This window comes from Populus euphratica, unplaced genomic scaffold, assembly GCF_000495115.2.
Source record: "Populus euphratica unplaced genomic scaffold, PopEup_1.0 scaffold1.1, whole genome shotgun sequence".
Lineage (NCBI taxonomy): Eukaryota > Viridiplantae > Streptophyta > Magnoliopsida > Malpighiales > Salicaceae > Populus > Populus euphratica.
Genome location: NW_011499845.1, coordinates 2982988 through 2990565, shown reverse-complemented (window position 1 = coordinate 2990565; position 7578 = coordinate 2982988). Strand labels below are relative to the sequence as shown.

The 7578-nt window shown below is 32.6% G+C and overlaps 1 long non-coding RNA gene across 1 annotated transcript; it reads right to left on the bottom strand.

The window, feature by feature from the left end:
- Positions 1-3496, bottom strand: LOC105120533 (uncharacterized). Its single transcript, XR_841346.1, has 2 exons — positions 3247-3496; positions 1-2314 (listed from the first exon to the last, which is right to left on the bottom strand). It is a non-coding gene; the product is annotated as an uncharacterized LOC105120533 (long non-coding RNA).
- Positions 3497-7578: the final 4082 nt, after the last annotated feature.

Below are 7578 nucleotides of genomic sequence, written 5' to 3'. Positions count from 1 at the left end.
TAAAGGGAAAGATGGTCTTCATAAATAAACGAGAAAAAATTACAAATTAATCCACAGAGAGGGAGGGAGGGAGGAAGGCTTGAAGTGGGTCTTCCTGAATCATTGAATGGGGGATTAAGTACTTGGCAACCCAAAGAAAAGAAGCATAAAGAAACACATTTTGCACAAGAAACCAGGTAATGTTATTTTTGTTGCATAGGGAAGAGAGCTTGGAATTCTAAAGTGAGGAGGAGATCTTAGAATGGCATAAAGCAAGAGCTTGTTTCTTTGGGGGCTCTTCTATTCCTCATTCTCCACCCTCTTGTTTGATTCTTTGCATTTTCCACTGTAGCAATCTACTACTGGTTCTTAGTGGCCCCGTGGCTTATGTCTGCCCAGTCACTCCTGCTTAAAATACAAAACTCCCCTTTTCTTAATATCAAAGCAATGATAATTTCCCAGAACACCCCCATACATAAAAGATCTTCATACCATTAGAATATGTATTTATAACCGCAACAGCAAACCCTGTTATTCGTAGAAAGCTTGCTTCAAAGTACGCCCCAAAAGTACGTAGTTAAGGCATCCACACAAGCTGAGCTCAACCAAGCTGAGACCCGAGCTGGAAAGACCATTGGCTACGAATAAATATCAGTCCCCAGTGCATGTCCAAGTAAGCATGGTCGGATGATGTGGCCAGACAGTTAAAGAGTTCAAGAGAGTTGTAGGCCTGTTTCAATAGCAAAAGCAGAACAAATGATAGAGACGTGGGGGAACAAATGGAAAAAGATACTTGGCTTCTCAAGGGTATTGTTCCAACTCCTTTATTCATCATTGTCAGATTCTTCCATAACAGCCTTAAATTGTTTAGAATGCAGGCTTATGATTTGAGTGAATCAAAAATCCCAGTGGGTGTTCTGGGGCCCTCCCTGCTTTTTTGCTTTAAAGCGCCCTCCAAATCCAACAAGGGATAAATAACAGACCTATATCCACAGGAATGGAGCATACCATAGAAACCTCACATTCTCAGACCTGTTCATCATCTCATTACTCTAAACAGAAACAACATACTTCTGCTCTTGTTGTTTGTTCAAAGCAGAAACAATGGTTTTTTGTGCTCATAGAGTGCTTATCCTTCTTATATGTATTGGGTTCATAGCAGTTCAACCTGATAAAGTTTATGGCTTGACGAGTGTAGAACTGGTCCTCAGGCACAACCAAAAAGCTCAAGGGACAGCACCACAAAGCCAACGTGTTCTTAAGGATGTTGATATGCAGGGAATGGACACAAAGAAATCAGCGCATGCAAGCAAGACATTTGATCGAAGTCAATCAAACAAAAGAAGAGTACGGAGAGGATCAGATCCTATCCACAACAGGTCCTGATATATTTGAATTGTCTCTTCAAACAGAGGCAGGAAGAGCAAGTCAACAGCTAAAGAAAAAGAATAGTTTCTAGCAATGCAGAGAAAACTAGAAGGTGGTGAATTTTGCATTTTGAAGAACTCTAAAGAGGATGGGTTGATTGGTTTAGCGTTTTATTTTATTTTAAGAGTTTCTGTTTTTATATATAGAGAGAGAGAGATGTGTATAGAAAAGCCACTAGAGAAAATCTTCACAGAGCCAGTATCATCTCTGTGCCACAAGTTGAGATCATAATCAACCGCCAATGAACACGGAATGGGTGATGGTATGGCTCCCTGAAAGGAAAAGACAGTTTTTTCTTCTCCCCTCAATCTTTCTTTGAAATTTGCATCTGTTTGCTTAGTTATATGCTAATCTGTAGACTATAGTAATATTCCTTCATTAACAAAGTTTGTTTAACAGTTTAGCATACTGAGGGTAAAAATTCTTTGATTGATTCAAACTCAACCCTTGACATGCCTTAACCCAGAATACCAACAACTCCAGAACAAAGGTAAGCACTAATTAAATAAACTTCCTATCCAGTCATACAGGAACTAGAAGCCTCACAACTGATTTTATGTACATTTATGAAGTAGACCTACAGGTTTTCTTAGTGTTTCATTAAGAACTACTATGACAATCCACGCCTTATTTCATGGGACATGAACAGGGCAGATCTCATGTCTACCTACAGAAGCTAAGTCATATCAATATGGGCATACAACATGATCACTGTTATGACCAAGGATGCTCTCCCTTTTACAAAGTAGATAACATTTATGATGCTGCTATTAACCTGATAAAACTAAGAAAACAACAGGTTAAGCGTATCTAAAGAGACACTTCTACGTTGGATCATCCCACCTATCAGACTTCATGAAATTTCAATTATCTTTCCCACTTAGTTCGGGGTCGAATATCATTGAAACTGCAGTTAAAATATACAGGATTATGAGCAGCAAAATATACACTCCAGTAGAATTCAGTTTCCTTTACTGCCATAGAACAGGGGCTCATCGTGGTATGGCTTGAGCAAATTTGAGGGGGGTTAGTGGATTACATTGGTTGATCTGACAAAGCTTTTTTAAATAACAGTGCACATGCTTTGGGTCTCCAACAAAGTAAAATTATTGGTAACATCATTGCATTTCCTTAATAAAAATGACCAGGAACTAGACGATGGTTTAACTTAGGAAAGACGTATCTTTAGAATTATTTAAGGAACTTGTTCTGAAGCACATTTACAGAAAGCGAGGCATTGGGATTGACGCAGAGAATAAGAAAGATAAGATATTATACTAAAAGTTGAGGAGGAGGATTTGGTTTCTCAGCAGCACTATTAACACCAAACTAACCTATTTCCACTCCCATCTTCTTTTCTAGGACAGCATCTTCTTTTCTAGGACAGCATCGCATCATAACACCATGACTATTCAAGCCTAGAAAATCTAAATGCTCACTAGTTTGCGATTTGGGAAATTCCAACGAGGCAACCAATACAGAAGGGCAAGTCTACCCTACAGGCTGCTTACACTTACTGAATTCAAAAGCCTGTGCCAATCATAAATGATTTGTCCATTTCGAAAAGCAATCAACGAGTTTTTTTAACACGAAATTGAAGTATTCAATCAACAAATACATTTAAGCGATAGCAAGCAAAAAGAAAGAGCAAAACTTCCCTTCCATATAAAACATAGAGACTTTGTACAAAGCAAGTTCACGCCACGAAATAACATTGCCTATGAAGTAACATGTAGCACAAAACCGTTCAAGCTGCCATTTATTTTGAAAGAGCAGCAAATAGGTGAATCAAACTAAAACAAGTTAAACTCATTTATCAAAACAGAAAAATAACCATACCCAGAGAGTGAATTCATTCATAGAGAATCCCTTTTCACTAATAAAGCCCTAATCGTGAAGGTTGAATGATTCTCGATCACCAGAACATGCTCATCAATCCTTGACTGTATTTTTCAAAAACAATCTACGCCGTTGAATTTGTTGACCACGACGTGGATTCCATTCGGGGATTGTGAGGCGCGTGAGTGATCAATTTAGGGCCTTTGTTTTGGGCGGAAAGAAAGAAGGTAATTGATTGGATCCCGAAACGGCAAGGTTTAGCGGGTATTGCTCTATTAAAAGCAAATGGGCTTAAGGCCGTTGTTGTACTGACAAACAAATGTCAATGGGCTCTAGTGGTTCGGTATTGTTTGTTGATTGTGGCTGTGGACTTTTTTTTTAATAAAAAATTAAGTTTTTTTTAACAGTTTTTTTATTTTTTGAAAAAAATTAATGTGATGTTATCCAAAATAAATTTTAAAAAATTTAAAAAATATATTATTTTAATATATTTTAAATAAAAAATAACACTCTCCAACATTCCTTTCTACTGTGTGCCCTTCTTGAAGGCAGAGGGACATTTCTTCCCTTTTGCCCTCAAACCTGGTGTTGCACAAATACCCACGTTATCTGCCCTGCTGGCCATGATTAATTGCATGATCGGGATTAATTACTCAATGACGAGGAAGTATTATTTTTTAAAGTATATTTTGCTCGAGGATTTATTAAAAAATTAAATTAAATTGGGCATTAGAAAATTAAAAATTTATAGAGACATGAAAGAAATTAAAATTTAAAAGAATTGATTTTAAAAAAAAATTACGGTTGAATTGCGATCTCAGACACCACATGATTGTCATCGACTTGCTTTTTTGTTGTTTCTCTTCTACGTTCGTGGAAGATAACAATGCGAGATGAATAATTATCATTGCCGAGTTTCCATGGACTCGGGCTATCAAATTCTTCTCATAATTACTTGTCCAGGTAATCGAATAGATCCGAGACAAAATAATAACTTCGACTGAAATATTCAATCGAAAAGAAAAAAAAAACAAGAAAGAAACTCGACTCAAATCCCCTCAACCTTAATTGCTGCTGCTGCGTTTTCTCCTCTCTTTTTTGGTGGGGAGGGAGGTGAGAGGTTCAGGGGGCTAACTTCTATAAAAATTATGGGTCTTTCTTAGATGGATCAAGCTCCGATCATATCCATCCACAGCTAACATCTAAAACAAAAATGTTGCTCCTTTGGTGAATGAATGATTAACTGATCATAAACAAGTCTAACAAGTCTTAATTCACTAATATAGCATGAACCCACAATGATATGCAGCTGCTGATGCCATGTCTAGGTTAAACGCGTCCACGAAACCTCACCGCTCTACCATTCAAAATTAATTACTACTTCATGTAAAAAAGCAGAACACCGGAAGTGATAATAACAAAGAAAGCATGCATGTCTTTTCCCCCTTTTGTCAATCTTTCCTGGAATTAGAGGCTCCGGTGGAGCAACCCTAGGGTCATTCTCTCTAGCACCGTGCGCATGCTTCATGGATGATGGCATCGTTGTTGTCAGGCAATGTTTCCAATCAATTAGTAGGAGCTTTTCTCTTTGCTATCTAGGCCATATCTCGCGGGCTTTAGGGTTTTAGGGTCAAGGGGTGGCGTTGATAATTTGATAGCTTATTGCAACTTTTTTCATCTTGTTGCAACTACAGAGATCGCCATCATCTCTCCATATCCATCAACCTCGCAGCAGGTTTGTCAACACCATGTTTAGGGTGCTGTGATTATGTTTTAAAATATTATTTATATTAAAATGATATTTTTTATTTTTTAAAATTACCATATTAAAAAGATTTAAAATATATAAAAAAATTATTTTTAAAAATAAATTTTTTAAAAACCATAAATCTCGTTTATATTGAGCAGACTTTTCTCTGTTGGGTTCCAATGAAGCGTGATCGGAGAACATTAACCAGGGATGAGAGTATAAAAAGACAAAAGATCACATCTTGAAATTTTGTGATTTGTCTATATAATTTTTCCCTGGATTGTCATTGGTTACAATATTTCTCGATAACATGTATATTTTGTGTGTATTTTCCAATGGGGTTTGCAAATTTCCTCTTGCAAAGGTGAAAAGAAATGCACAATGATTAGGAGATAGGACTACAACCGCGCACCAAAAAATAAATAAATAAATAAATTACCTGCCGCCGCATTAGGATGCTTCGAGGGGAGAGAAAATGATGATTATTAGGTGGACCTCTAGCTATATCAACATTATTCACCCTCCTTGTTTTGGCAATGAGATTCTCTTGCGTTTGTTTGTTTTCCTGGGAATTGTTTTTTAATGTGTATTTATTATTAAAAAAATAATTAATAAAAAATATTTTATAATTAGATAAATTTGACTTGATTTTTATGAAAGTATTTTTTTTATTTTGAGTAGAAAATATTTTTAAAAAATTATAAAAAATTTAAAAATATTATATTATTTACTAGTTATATCAAATTTAATGTTCAAACTTCTAACTAGTAAATAATTAATAAAAAATATTTTATAATTAGATAAATTTGACTTGATTTTTATGAAAGTATTTTTTTTATTTTGAGTAGAAAATATTTTTAAAAAAATTAAAAATATCATATTATTTAGCATTTTATTTATTTTGAGCAGAAAATAATTTTAAAAAATTAAAAAAAATTAAAAATATCATATTATTTACTGGTTATATCAAATTTAGTGTTCAAATTTTTAATTGGTATATATTTTTTGTTTCAAACTTTTTTTGTTGTTTTGTTTCTTAAAATTTAATTTTATATTAACTTTAGTTTTTATTTTTATGAGTATTATTTGTTTTTTTCTTATCATTTTTTATTGAAATTTTTTATCTATTAATTTTTATCCTTATTATTTTGACTGTTATTTATTTTATTTTAAATAATTTATGAAATTTTAATTTCATTATTTTTTAATTTATTAGATTTAATCTCTGTTATTTTGATTATTATTTATTTTATTTGAGATAGTCTATCAAATTAGTTTTTTTAAATTTCATTATCATTTAATTTTTTAATTTGTAAGACTTGTTTCTCATTTTTTTAATTATTTTTTTCAAAAAAAATATTAATAAGTTATTTTCTAACTTATTTTTCATAATATAATCAGATACTAGAAAGTGTTTTTCAACTTATTTTTCATAACACTACTAAATATAAAAAAAATAATTTACTTTTCAACTATTCACTTTTCAAAAAAATCACCTTTTAAAATAAAACTATTTTTTCACAATATTGAAGAGTGTACTTCAACTCATCAGGCTCTTGGGAGCAGGTTTGTTCTCTATAAATCATTAGTTCTGATCTTACAAACCTCAAAGTCATTAGAAACTTGTATGGTCGTTAACTTTGGATTTCATAGAATTGGTCGAGGCATATACAAACTAGTTTGAACACCTATATTAAATAAAAAAACTATTTTCTAGTAAATAAATGACTACTCCATCATCATTTAAAGGCTTGTCTAAGAGTTTGTTTAAGTGTTTTTTATTTGGAAATGTATTAAAATAATATTTTTTTTAAAAAATAATTTTTGATATTAACATATTTAAAAGATATAAAAATACTAAAAAAATATTAATTTAAAATATAAAATATAAAATAATAATTTTTAAAATATAAAAAAAAAATATGACCTTAACAGCCTAAGAAGTTACTGGCGGATCAAGGAAAGCACTTGAGATGGTCGGTGCAATTTTAAAAATACGACCTTAATCATGCAAAGTACTTTGCCCATTGAAATCTCCTCCCATAGCAGACAAATCAGCCTCCATCACGTAATAGTCCCTTGATAAGCTGCCACTTGATAGATACTTGTCCATGTGATCGCTAAAATATTCGGAGATGAATTCAGGACACGATAATGATTATTTTTTAAGATTTTTTATTTAAAAATATATTAAAATAATATTTTTTTATTTTTTTATTTTTTTAAAAATTATTTTTATTATTATAATTTCAGAGAAATTAAAAAATATTTCAAAATAAAAAATATTATTTTTTGAAAACACGGTTTAATTACATGCGGTCTTGTTCTAAATTAAAACTTAAGATGAAGTAGTTTACATTAATTAAATAATGCTAACTAATTGTTCGAGCCAAAAAATTAGCCATGGCCATGTTAATTAATTGACATATTTCAACAATTCTCAAATTAACATCGATTTCTTTCTTGCCATGGAAGCAAACAAGTTTGAAATCTTCTAATAAACTCCATGTGCAAACAGGAGAGGAGACGATTGCGTAGGCAGAGAGACCAATACACGCCTGGACGTGAAAATCATAGCTCTA